At 49.5% G+C, this 13,144-nt stretch overlaps 1 protein-coding gene and 1 long non-coding RNA gene across 2 annotated transcripts in view; one reads left to right on the top strand and one right to left on the bottom strand.

Annotated features, from left to right (window-relative positions):
* Positions 1–13,144, top strand: part of LOC125944206 (uncharacterized) — a 459,580-nt gene that overhangs the window by 339,829 nt on the left and 106,607 nt on the right. The window lies entirely within an intron of this gene.
* On the bottom strand, positions 8,416–9,726 carry LOC125943749 (uncharacterized). Its single transcript, XR_007465871.1, has 2 exons — positions 9,559–9,726; positions 8,416–8,549 (listed from the first exon to the last, which is right to left on the bottom strand). It is a non-coding gene; the product is annotated as an uncharacterized LOC125943749 (long non-coding RNA).

Raw genomic sequence — 13,144 nt, 5'->3', positions numbered from 1 at the left:
TTAGATAATCATATTTCCAGCTTATTTTTTCTTCGTTTATTTTAGAAGCTCAGCAATATACCGAAGTAGATGGTTTGCGCGCGCATAAATGTTTGTGAAGCATTTTTCAACGTGTCATTCCTTTTTAAGGAGATAGACTTCTTTTTTGTAGGAGATACGCTTGCAGTGTCAGGTCCAGATTATCGGTTTAAAGCCTGTAGTGGCGCGCTTGATTATCACTTCACTTTTTAGAAATGTTCGCGAGTCTTGTAGTGTTAGCGTGTAATTTACGCCGGATTCTTTTTTCTTTAGTGTGTGTCCTATATGGACCAGAGAAAGAAATTGTTAGTGCGTGATTCGCACGTATTACATGTGAGTATGTTCCGCAAAGTTAAAGCGACTCTGACAGTACATCCATGATGCTAATGTGGCTCTGAGGGGCACTAGTACGTGCGATACTAGCGGATGCAAGACTGTTCATTGCGTTTGTGCTGCGTATGAGATTTAATTTATCATTTATTTAGAGCACTTTCAAGTATTGTAACTTTGCTCTCTGCAGCATGACGATCTGCTTTTGGTGAACTCAGAGGTTCATGAGAGCTCGCTTTCGCGGCACAAAATTTTGGGTCCAAATTATTGGGTCAAGCGAAGCCTGGTGGATGGAAGAGGTTTCGGGCGCTTGAGCGCTATGTGGTGCTTTGTCACTAGGAATGAAATGCTCTTCTCTATTGGAGGTGTCTAGAAAGTTGTGAATCCTGGTCTAATCTCAAAATTGTGGGCTTCAGCAAAGGTTTAATGATTTGATGGCTGCTTTGGTGCTATTATTAGATAAGGGCAGGTGCGTTGGTTTCTTTGCTAGACCCGATGGCTCTCGGTGCGAGCAAGGCGCTTTCCTGTGCCCTGTGGTTCGTGTGTGTGCTTGCGCATTCCCAGAAAGAAGGCCCCAACGAGGTTAATGCTGGGACGTGATGCTCGAGTGCGTCATCGGCAATCATTTCAAGAAGAAACCCCGAGTTCACGACTGACCGCCCACGCTTCGGGCAACCTGACAGCTGGTCACCCTCACGTCGGATCTTCTGGCGGGGGAGGAGTCTGTTGCGTCTCGAATCGGCCGGGCGCATTATTTGATTGTTTCCCATCGAGGCAGGCGATTTCATCAGCGTCGCCCAGATGGCGACAGTCCCCGACACCGACGAGACGGGCAAACAAGCGCCCCAACTCGGCAGTGCACATTCTTTGGGTGCTTACCCCGATTCTACCCCATTCATCAGCGGCCTCCTACCTGGCGATGTGGCCTGACACCGGCAGTGACACGATGACAAAGAAGCTCACTTAGAAGCGACCTACCACAACCGCCACCCTTAGTTAGAAGCGGGAATTAGCGTGAAGTCCATTCTCCCAACCCTGGCAAGATAACCGTCGGAGGGCAAGAAACTAACTCACCGCCTTTCGTGGAAGGAGTGTCAACCCCCTTTTTCCGGATTGCCTCGTCCTTGCTTCGAACGTGCAACATTAGAGGCGGAGTTCAGTGAACAATACGACCCCTCTGATTGGCCGCATCAAGGTCATCTGATTCCCTAGTCGGGTCAACTAGGGAAGACGAATGTTTTATAAGGAGACACATTGAGTGCAGTGGGGTGTGCTGACGTGTTCTGATATGTGCTCAGACATGTAGTGAGCTGAGACTTTCAAAGTGCTCTCCCATGGAGTGGGCTTCCATATTTAGAGCCACTGCAAATATGTAGAAGAGACCCTTTTTTTTCTATCGCTCTTACTCCCAGACGTACTCATCCCTCTGGCTGAAGGATCACCGGCCTAAACTCTAACCCGCTCCCAACAGTGCTATCAACTCTTGCCTGTTGTTTTTTCTAAACATCAAATAGAACTTGACAAGCAGCATTTTCTTCCGTCTTATGCAAATATCTTTTTATTACGAGAAGTGGAGAAGCGGCAGCAATAAAATGAAAAGTGCCTTCGTCATCGCGCAAGTACTTGAATGTCCCTCGTGAGTCGCAAATCCTGTCCTGCATTTGCCTCAATTTCTTGATCACTAAAACTTAGGTCGCATTAATATTGACGCCTTAGGCGTCCTCGAGCATTAATCTATCACTTTAGCTTGACTGTGACGCAGCAGTTATAATGACGTTTAATACGCGTCGGAGATGCGGCGATCCGACCACGCCGAAAACACAGGTCACATTCAAGAGAAAAGGCCCCACAAGCGATGGTGAAGAGCCCCATATGATGATCATCATGTACAGATGAGAAATAATTAATACTACTAATAAATGCCCACATGAATTATTATTATGCGACGTAGTGTTAGCACGACCTTTAATACGCCGCGAAGACGCGGCGGACCGATCACACTCAAGGCACAGATCAGTCTCAAGATGAGTCCCCACAAGCGATGAAGACGAAGAAGCCGATATGATGATGAACATCTGCAGCCAACGAAGAAGTGACTGAGAAATTCCAACACTAATTTCCCCCGCGTGCGAGCGGCCAGCCTGGCCGCAACTTAAAGGGACGGCGAACGCCTTGTGAAAGGCTTCATGCGAGAGACGTGGACAATCTCGGCAGCGCGACGGCGGCGGTCAGTTGGAACCACAATAGGTTGGACGAGATAATTAACAGGATAAGTCTGCTCTAAGACTCTGTATGGGCCTATGAACCGAAACTGAAACTTTTCGCATAAGCCAGGAGTGCGAACTGGTGTCCGGAGTAGCACTTCATCGCCCGGGCGGAAAAACACTGCGCGGTGGGATGCGTCATAGAGGTTCTTGCGGTCATGTTGCCTTGCTTCAGTGTTGATGCAAACGAGCTGGCGACAATGGAGGAGGCGTGATATATATTGTTAACTAGATGATGCAGCTAGAGTGACCGGGGCGGAGAAGAAAGATACGTCAAGAAAAGAAGAGGGCGAACGGCCATATACGAGGTAGAATGGCGAGTAACCAGTTGTGCGTTGTACGGCGGTATTGTACGCAAAAGTCACGAATGGCAAAATTGCGTCCCAGTTTGTGTGGTCTGGTTGAATATACATGGCTATCATGTCGGAGAGCGTGCGATGAAAGCGCTCAGTTAGTCCGTTGGTTTGAGGGTGGTAAGTCGAGGTTGTCTTGTGGGTGGTGCCGGAGGCTCGGAGCAATTCGGCTACGATTTGGGAAAGGAATGCCTTTCCACGGTCGCTCAGGATGACACGAGGGGCACCGTGACGCAGGATTAATGCTTGAAGTATAAGTGCAGCCACTTTAGAAGCCGACGCCGAAGTCACGCAAGCTGTTTCGGCGTAACGTGTCAAGTTGTCGACGGCTGTCACTATCCATCGATTGCCGGTGAGAGTCGTGGGAAGGGGACCATACAGATCAATACCAACGACTTCGAATGGTGCCGACGGACACGGGACTGGTTGGAGCTCTCCGCTTTGACCTGACGTTGGTAGTTTTCGAAGCTGGCAAATGGCGCAGCAAGCGACGTACCGCGCTAAACTAGTGGATAAGCCAGGCCAGTAGAAGCGACCTTTGATGCGGTCGCATGTTTTCTGAAAACCAAGATGACCAGCATTCATGTTGTCTTGATAGGCCTTAAGAACATTAGCGCGAAGAGAGCGAGGCAGAACAGGCACCCAGCGTTGACCATCAGGGTGATAGATATGGCGGTACACGGCGCAGTTGTCGAGCTTGAATTGCGTGAGCTGTCGACGAAGGCGAGCGTTGGGTGGGCGCGAAGCTCCCTGAATGCGGTCTATGATGCGTCGACAGTAGGGGTCAGCGAGTTGGTGAGATATGAGCGATCCATGGTCATCAGAAGGAATCTGGTCAATAGCGGTTAAGGACAACACATGCGGGGAAGGACGGTCCGAAAGCTTGTCGCGGAAGGCCGGAGCGGAACCATGGCATGGCGTCGTAGGAAGCGGGCAACGAGAAAGCGCGTCTGCGTCCTCATGCTTTTTACCACACTTGTAGATAATAGTGAAGTCGTATTCTTGCACACGGATAATCCAGCGACCAAGGCGTCCGGTCAAGTTCTTGAGCGTGGAAAGCCAACATAAGGCATGGTGGTCCGTAACGATGGTAAAATGGCGGCCGTGAAGATACGGTCGAAATTTCTGTACCGACCAAACGACAGCTAGGCACTCCTGCTCAGTGATGGTATAATTCTTCTCGGTGTTCGTCAGTACGCGGCTTGCGTAAGCGACGACCCTCTCATGTGAAGACTCATCTCGCTGTAGGAGAATACCACCGATGCCATGACCGCTAGCGTCCGTATGCAGGAGTGTGGGTGCGGTTTCATCGAAATGGCGAAGTACGTACTGGTTCAGATGTGAGGGCGTTTTTCAGATGGGTAAACGCTGATTCGCATTCAGGAGACCACTCAAAGGCAACGCCAGAACCGAGTAACTTGTGCAACGGTGCAGCTATTGAGGCGAAGTCACGTATAAAGCGGCGAAAATAAGAAGCGAGGCCAAGGAAAATGCGCAAATCTTTGGCCCTTTCGGGGCGATGGAAGTGAAGAACCGCAGAAACCTTACCGGGGTCTGGACGAATGTCGTACTTGCTCACAATGTGACCCAAGACCTTAATTGTCTTGCTGGCAAAACGGCACTTTTTCGTGTTCTGCTGTATAGACCAGCGTTGGCAAGGCACGTGAGAACTTCGGCCAGGCATTGCAGGTGTTGAGAGAAGGTGGAAGAGAAAACAACAATGTCGTCCAGATAGCACAGGCAAGTCTTCCACTTCATGCCTCGCAGAATAGTGTCAATCATGCGTTCGAATGTTGCGGGTGCATTGCAGAGGCCGAATGGCATTACATTGAACTCGTATAGCCCATCTGGTGTTGAAATTTTTCTTTATCGTCCTCATGCATAGGTATTTGCCAGTAGCCCGAGCAAATCAAGACTCGAGAAGTACTCGGCATTCTGCAGTGAACCCAAGGCATCGTCTATGCGAGGCATAGGATATACATCCTTACGCGTGATCTTATTGAGTGCCCGGTAATCCACGGAAAACCGCACAGAGCCGTCCTTTTTCCGAACTAGAACGACGGGGGATGACCAAGGACTACCGGAGGGGCGTATTATCTTCCGTTGCAGCATGTCGTCGACGTTTTCTTCAATGACTTTCCGCTCGGCAAGAGACGCAATATTGCCACGTAGTAGTGACGCTGAAGTAAGCAGTCGTAAAACTGTGTATGAAGAAACTGATTCTTTATTGGGCGAACCTGTGCCCACAAAAGCAAGCTACACTCAAAGCACAACGAAAGCGGCGAACACAGTCGGCGGTCGTCGAAAATCTGATCAGCGGCGAAGCGCGTCGGCTTTTATGCCTGAGTCATCGAAGGTTCCAGCCATAGCCTCCTCTATACTTTTCGTGCCCGCGCGTTGGCGCGGAATACACAGGCGCCGTCCGTCCGTCATAGTTCCGGTGCTTGCCGCTAGAAGCCGCTCCGATCCCACAATAACACACGAGTAACACACGAACACACGAGTAACTTCGTGGTGTCAATTCAACAGCAAGTAATACCCATAGTGAAGCAAAATAAGTACCTCGGCGTACACATAAACGAAGGAAAGAATTACTCAAGCAACCACCAAGATAATCTGAAAATAAAGGGGAAGCGGAATGCATCATTAATGAAACACAGAGCACTGTGGGGTCACAATAAGTATGAGGTGGTGCGTGGAATCTGGAAAGGAGTAATGGTGCCAGCGCTAACATTCGAAAATGCCATTATATGCTTAAAATCGGATACATTCGCGGGTTTGGAAGTTAACCAAAGATCAGTAGGCCGGTTGGCTTTGGGAGCACACGGTAATACGACAAATGAGGCAGTGCATGGAGACATGGGTTGGGCCTCTTTTGAAGTCAGAGAAGCACAAAGCAAAATTAGTTTTGAAGAAAGGCTCAGGAACATGGATGAAAATAAATGGGCGGCTAAAATGCACAAGTATCTCTACATGAAAAGCGTGGACACAGAATGGAGGAAGAGGTCAAGTAAGTTGGCAACCAAGTACAGGATAATCGAAACTGTAAATAGACAACCAGGGGTCATCAGAAAGAAAGTGAGAGAAATAGAGACCGTGAATTGGATGCAAAGAATGGAAACGAAAAGGACAATGGAGATTTACAAGAATGAGAAGAAAGAAATTAGAAGGGAAAATCTCTACGATAACACAAAGGGCAGTGCCTTGCTATTTGAGGCTCGAGCCGGTTGCCTAAGGACGAAAACATATCGGAACAAATATTCGGAACTAGATGAGACATGTGTATGCTGCAGTAAAGATCCAGAGACCACTCAGCACATCCTAATGGAATGCGATGGGATCTACCCAGCGAGAACCGTAGGTAACGTGCAACTCCCAGAAGCGCTTGGGTTTAAAGTGGAAGGAAACCTAAACAGATCAGCCGTAGATATCAGCAAGAGACGATTAGAGTACTGGTGGAAAAAAAGCAGGGAAAAGATGGATACAACCTGATCTCTTAAAATCGTAGGCAGCGGTACAAGCTAAATTTTTGAAAAAGGTATACAAAAATGCTAGATAAAGAACATGTGTAGTATACCTGATTAAATCAAGCAGGCTAGGTGACTACTTGTCGCCACCCCGTTTCAAAGGGGATGCCAATAAATCATCATCATCATCATCAACAGCAGACGACGTGGGCTATGTGCACGCTTGCATTGGTGATCGTCTAGAAACGTCTTCATGGCATTAGACTATGCGTATACGCTAAATAGGGTGCACACATAAAATTTTCAACACAAACACTGTATGCGGAATGCAATGCGAACTTTTATATTTGATTTCGCGCTCATAGCTTCAGCACTTTTCGAGACAACGGTTTGGCGTGGAAATCTTTCGCAAAGTCGTGTTTGTCAGTCGCGCTCGTCGCGAAGTTCACAAAAAGTGGACGGAGAAACTTCATAAACACAACGTCCAAGAGTTTTTCATGATGGCCTGGGGCTGACCACTTGAGTTGTTCACGTTTAATTCTGAAGTACTTTCGCGGCGTTGTCAACGGCAGCCTTTAGTGGCTGCTTCATCTTTCTCGCTTTTGCGAGGAAAACTTCCAGGTACTTCTTTAGCGAATACAGAACCATTACAAGCTCAGCAGACGGATAGAGGAGTCCACCTCTGTCCTGGTGCCTAATTAAGGCATCCGATGGCGTAGAAGTGTTTGGTTTCGTTACTAGAGTTAAGTATTCATCACAGGAAATGGTTTCGTGGATTTTTCGTGCGATATATCCACCAACCATTGCTAGTGCAGCAACATCTGTTGTTGGGAGCAACGTCTTCCCCCTGTCGAGATGCTCCTCGAGGGTCGTGGTACGCTTCCTGAGGGCTGCATCGCTTCTTTCTGTTTGCTTTCGAGGCTGCAAATATGATGGATACTCTTGGAAGACGCTGGGCACAACGCCTTTCTTCAGTCTTCGTGTCGTGCACCCTTCTTTAAAGTCGGACGGGACGAATTAAGTGTCGGCTACAAACAGTGGAATAACAAGATGTGCTATTTGGGGTCCAGTTGTCTCTCGAGATTACCTTAAGCCACTTTTCGCGAAGTTCTTGGTCACTGGGAATTTCGTGGAATGATACTCCGGTTTCTTTCCGGCCGCTCCATGATTTGCAGTGCGGTACGCAGCAGTATACGGCATTGTGCAGCATTCGGGGCGCAACCAAACTTCTGAGCTTGGACAGCCGCCTTTTCTCTTTATCGGTAGGGCTGCACACAACAAAAATACCACTTTTAGGCATGTTGCCTTGAAACAAGCGAATTTTCTTTACGATGTAACACATTTAACAGAGAACTTACCCGAGTCGACCAAAAGCTGGAAGAAAGCGCACACAGGCACGGCTGTCTCAGTGAGTGCTGCAGTTAGCAAAGCACTTTGGGGACACGCACCACACTAGAAAGAACATCAACTGGCAAGCAGAGTTTTAGAACAAGCACGGTAAACTAATTTTGCACGCGGCGGGAAAACCGCAGCGTAGCGGTGTGCACCTGCTGTTGCAGCGAACGCCGAGTGAGCTATTATGGGACGCGAGCGCCCCTAGGGGAACGCCGAGGCGTTCAGGGGACGGCGGTGAGGGACCGACCGCGCAGGCACAAAAGTTATAGAGGAGGCTATGTTCCAGCATAGAGAAAGGAATTCAACAAGAGGGGACACTCCCATAGGGCCCAGCGGCCGAATTGACTGCAGCGTGCCAAGCGGTCGGTGTCGATCACTTGCATCACTTCCGGTTTCGGTTTTGGGCGCGCGTATTTTGAACGCAAGCTAGCACGCCGGCTGCGCCCCCCCCCTTTCCTTTTTTTTCTTTTTTTTTTTTTGCTCTTCGTGCAGAATCGGTTTATTATTGAGTAAAAATGATTGCGAACGATCTCGTAAAGTCCCATCGAATCTGTGCCATGTGCAATTTCACAAAGTAGACGCAAGACCTTTTGTGCAATGAGGAAATATTTATTTTGCTCTATATAAAAGCTCGTTCCGCGCTTTTTGTGCGTTCATACAACGTTGTGACACCAGCAGGTAAGGCAGTAGTTCCTGTATGAAGCTACACCGGACGGTACCAGCTGAAAAAAAAGTAAATTACAAGCATGTTACATTTGCAAGCACGTAACAGCATGTTACAAGCATGAGTCATTTTGGTATTTAGACATAGGAATACTGCGAGGCGAAACGTGCGAAAGCGGTGAATGGGCGGCATTACAAACAAAAGCGATTCGCTTTTACATACATGGCGTAGAAAATACCCGACTCATCCCAAACATATATGAAAACATCTGATTTCCAAGCGTTCCCCAATTTCCGGGCATTATTTCCTGCACTTAGGCAGCACAAATACACGAGCGACTTCGCGTTTGCAAAACTTGGCCTCGGGCGACGCGACGGTACGCGACATACACAGAGACGGACGCAACAGGCACTCAAGACAAATGCGTGGGTGCAATGCCTTTTTTCAGTCCTTTAGAAGACGTAATTTTCTAATTACAAGTTTCTGATATGTTCGTCGTTCGCGCGTTCTGCCGGCGCCAGCAGCACACCCCATGTTATCACTCTTGGCAATCGCCCATCGCGCTTTCAACAGGCGTGAGTACCGAAAGAAAGTATATGTTGTTGCGGAGCCACAAAAAACGTCACAGACTTGTCCCTCTAACATTCATTACACGCCAAACTAACTTTATCACCACGGCCGAGCTGCTTATCGCTAACTGCGTCACGGCGCGCTGTGCGGCCAGCGTGCCTCAAAAGTACCCCAGAAAGTAACGAAATTACTTTTCAGTAGTGTCTGGCGTCAGAGAAAGCGGCACAAACTTCTCCTAGCAAGATGCACTAGACTACACACCACGGCTGAGTTCTCGCTAATTGCGACACGGCGCCCTGTGCGGCCAGTGTGGCTCAAAAACCGAAATAAGTTACAATAGTCCCCTAGGAAGCGTCGGAAACATGTCTCAGCACGATTCATTTACTCAAATTAACTGCGCCAGGATGGCCGAGCTGTTTTTCGCTAACTGCGTCTTAAGTCTCGGTCCCGTGCCGTAAGCCTAATTGCGTCGTAGACTGTGAAACAAGATTTCTCACCTTTCCGTAGTCCAATAGTGCAGTGGTGTCTTGTCCCAGTGCAGAATGAACGCAAGAATACGCCGAGAGCCCAATAAACCAGGTTACATTTAAAAAAGAAAAAAAGAATGAGACAGACGCGTCGCCGCGCGCGAGCGCTCAAACGCGCGCGCAGCCATCCTCGCTGGCTTCGGGGGAGTGTCTGGCGGATGACGCATGTAACTGGCGCGTCATCGACCTGAGGCTAGGTAAGGCAAGGAAAATAAGTCGCAAAGCTTAAGTTCATTTATACGCAAAACGTTTTAGATTTCGCGGTAAAGAATTTTAAAAATAAATCAATGCCTGTTAACTCAAGTTCATTTTCTTTTTTTTCGATGCTCGCGGCAGTTAACGTTCGGTGTCAAAAGTATAGCGTGACGTATGGCGACGTGTTTCCTGTTGCCAGTTTTTGCCGAGTGTCCCCTCTTGTTGAATTTCTTTCTCTATGGTTCCATATTAATCCCTGATGCCCGCGTATCTTCCAGAAAGTTCTAGACAATTCGCGTCGGTCATACAATCAGATAACATAAGCGTCGGTGAAAACAGGCAACGGAAAGAAGCATCGATAACGTTCTAGAAACTTCCGATACAGGCGCGTCCTGCGCCGAGCGATAACGTTTAACATTTGTTAGCCGGTGGAAAGCGGCCACCGGTGAAAGATAAACATGTATACGTGTCAATACCCTCCCCTTAAAAGGCATTGTCCCGATCCTACAAACACGAAAGCGAAAACAAAACCATGCGTAATAAACAAAAAAAAAACAATAACAAAGTAACAAAGTACCTAATGTCGTCAGCGGGCGTAGAAAGGTTTAAGACGCACCACATGGATGACTTCAGGTCATGCCCGGCGCCGCTGTGATTGTGAAATGCCGTCGGGCACGACCTCATAATCCAGTGCGCCAATACGTCGGATTATCTTATATGGTCTGAAATAGCGACGCAACAGTTTCTCGCTAAGTCCTCGTCAGCGTATCGGAGTCCAGACCCAAACACGGTCGCCGGGCTGGTACTCGACGTAGCGTCGTCGTAGATTGTAGTGTCGGCTGTCGGTCCTCTGCTGGTTCTTGATGCGCAGGCGGGCGAGCTGTTGACCTTCTTCGGCACGCGGCAAATAAGTGGCAACGTCGAGATTTTCTTCGTCAGCGACGTCTGGTAGCATGGCGTCAAGCGTCGTTGCCGGGTTCCTTCCGTAGACCAGGTTGAACGGCGCCATGTGTGTCGTTTCTTGCACGGCCGTGTTGTATGCGAAGGTCACGTACGGAAGGATGAAATCCCACGTCTTGTGTTCGACGTCGACGTACATTGCCAGCATGTCGGCGATGGTCTTTATTAGGCGCTCGGTGAGGCCATTCGTCTGCGGGTGGTAGGCGGTGGTGTGGCGATGGCTTGTCTGGCTGTACCGCAGGATGGCTTGAGTTAGTTCTGCCGCAAAGGCCGTGCCTCTGTCGGTGATGAGGACTTCTGGGGCACCGTGAAGCAGGAGGATGTTCTCAACGAAGAATCGGGCTACCTCGGCGGCACTGCCTTTGGGCAAGGCTTTTGTTTCGGCGTAGCGGGTGAGGTAGTACGTAGCGACGACGATCCATTTGTTCCCGGACGTCGACGTCGGAAAAGGCCCCAGTAAGTCCATCCCGATCTGCTGGAACGGTCGGCGAGGTGGCTCAATTGGCTGTAGAAGTCCGGCTGGCCTTGTCGGCGGTGTTTTGCGTCGCTGACAGTCTCGGCATGTCTTTACGTAATAGGCGACGTCGGCAGAGAGGCGAGGCCAGTAGTATTTTTCTTGTATCCTCGCGACAGTGCCTGAAAAACCTAGATGTCCAGCCGTTGGGTCGTCATGGAGAGCTTGCAGAACCTCTGGACGCAATGCTGAGGGTACCACGAGGAGGTAGTTGGCTCGGAGAGGCGAGAAGTTCTTCTTTAGGAGGATGTCGTTTTGCAAGAAAAACGGCGCCAATCCTCGCCTGAACACCTTCGGCGCAATGACGGTCTTGCCTTCTTGTCAGCGGGCGGAGGAAAGTTGGAGATGGCCGCAGTTTTCTGAGGGTCGGGGCGCACTCCAGACTTGTTGATGATGTGGCCCAAAAACAAGAGCTCCTCATATGCGAAGCGGCACTTTTCGGGATTTAACGTGAGTCCGGAGGTTTTGATTGCTTGAAGAACTGTTTCAAGGCGCCGCAGGTGTTCTTCGAAGCTTGAAGCAAAGACAACGACGTCGTCCGAATAGACGAGGCAAGTCTGCCACTTCAAGCCTGCCAGTACTGTATCCATGACGCGTTGGAAAGCCCCAGGTGCCGAGCAAAGACCAAACGGCATGACCTTGAACTCGAACAGTCCCTCTGGTGTTATAAAGGCAGTCTTCTCCCGGTCCCTCTCGTCGACTTCGATTTGCCAGTAGCCGGTTTTGAGGTCCATCGACGAAAAATACTTTGCGTTGTAGAGTCGATCCAAGGCGTCGTCAATCCGTGGGAGGGGGTATACGTCCTTCTTCGTGATCTTGTTGAGGCGACGATAATCGACGCAGAAACGTAGGGTTCCATCCTTCTTCTTCACTAACACCACGGGGGACGCCCACATACTCTTGGACGGCTGGATGATGTCGTCGCGTAGCATTTCGTCGACTTGTTGCCTTATGGCCTCGCGTTCGCGCGCCGAAACTCGGTACGGGCTCTGACGGAGTGGGCGGACATATTCGTCGGTTATAATGCGGTGCTTGGCGGCAGGGGTTTGTCAAACTTTTGACGACGACGAGAAGCAATCCTTGTATTGCAGGAGCAGAGCTTTTAGCTGTTCTTTCTTATGATTGGGAAGGTTCTGATTGACGTCGAAAGTTCGTTCAGATACTACAGTCGTCGTTGAAGGTGCACTAGAATCCGTGAAGGCGAAAGCACTGCTGGATTGTACTATTTTGTCGATGTAGGCGACCGTGGTGCCTTTGTTAATGTGCTTATATTCGTGGCTGAAGTTCGTGAGCATCACTCTTGCTTTCCCTTCGCGTAGTTCACCTATGCCTCTAGCGACGCAAATGTCACGGTCGAGCAGTAAGTGATGATCGCCCTCGATGACGCCCTCCATGTCTGCAGACACTTCGGTACCGACGGAAATCATTACGCTTGAGCGAGGCGGAACGGTGACTTGTTCTTTAAGCACACTCAAGGTATGGTAACTGATGCTTGTATCCGGCGGTATCGCTTTGTGTGTTGAAAGCGTTATCGACTTGGACCTTAAGTCGATGACTGCACCATGTTGGTTTAGAAAGTCCATGCCTAGAATGACGTCCCTGGAGCAGTGCTCCAGGATTACGAAGCTCGCCGGGTAAGTGCGGTTGTTTACCGTGACTGTGCAGATTCCAGCCGGCGTTATTTGGTGGCCTCCCGCTGTCCGTATATCGGGTCCTTGCCAGGCCGTCTTCACCTTCTTAAACTTGGCGGCGAACGCGCCACTGAAAACTGAATAGTCGGCGCCACTGTCGACGAGAGCGGTGACGTTATGACCATCGATGAGCACGTCTAGATCGGTAGACAGGCGTCTGGCGTTGCGGTTAATTCGTGGCGTCGGATCACGGCTG

This window comes from Dermacentor silvarum, chromosome 3 (genome assembly GCF_013339745.2).
Source record: "Dermacentor silvarum isolate Dsil-2018 chromosome 3, BIME_Dsil_1.4, whole genome shotgun sequence".
Taxonomy (NCBI): Eukaryota; Metazoa; Arthropoda; class Arachnida; order Ixodida; family Ixodidae; genus Dermacentor; species Dermacentor silvarum.
Note: the sequence above shows the minus strand (reverse complement) of the source record. Positions and strands in the feature narration are given on the sequence as shown.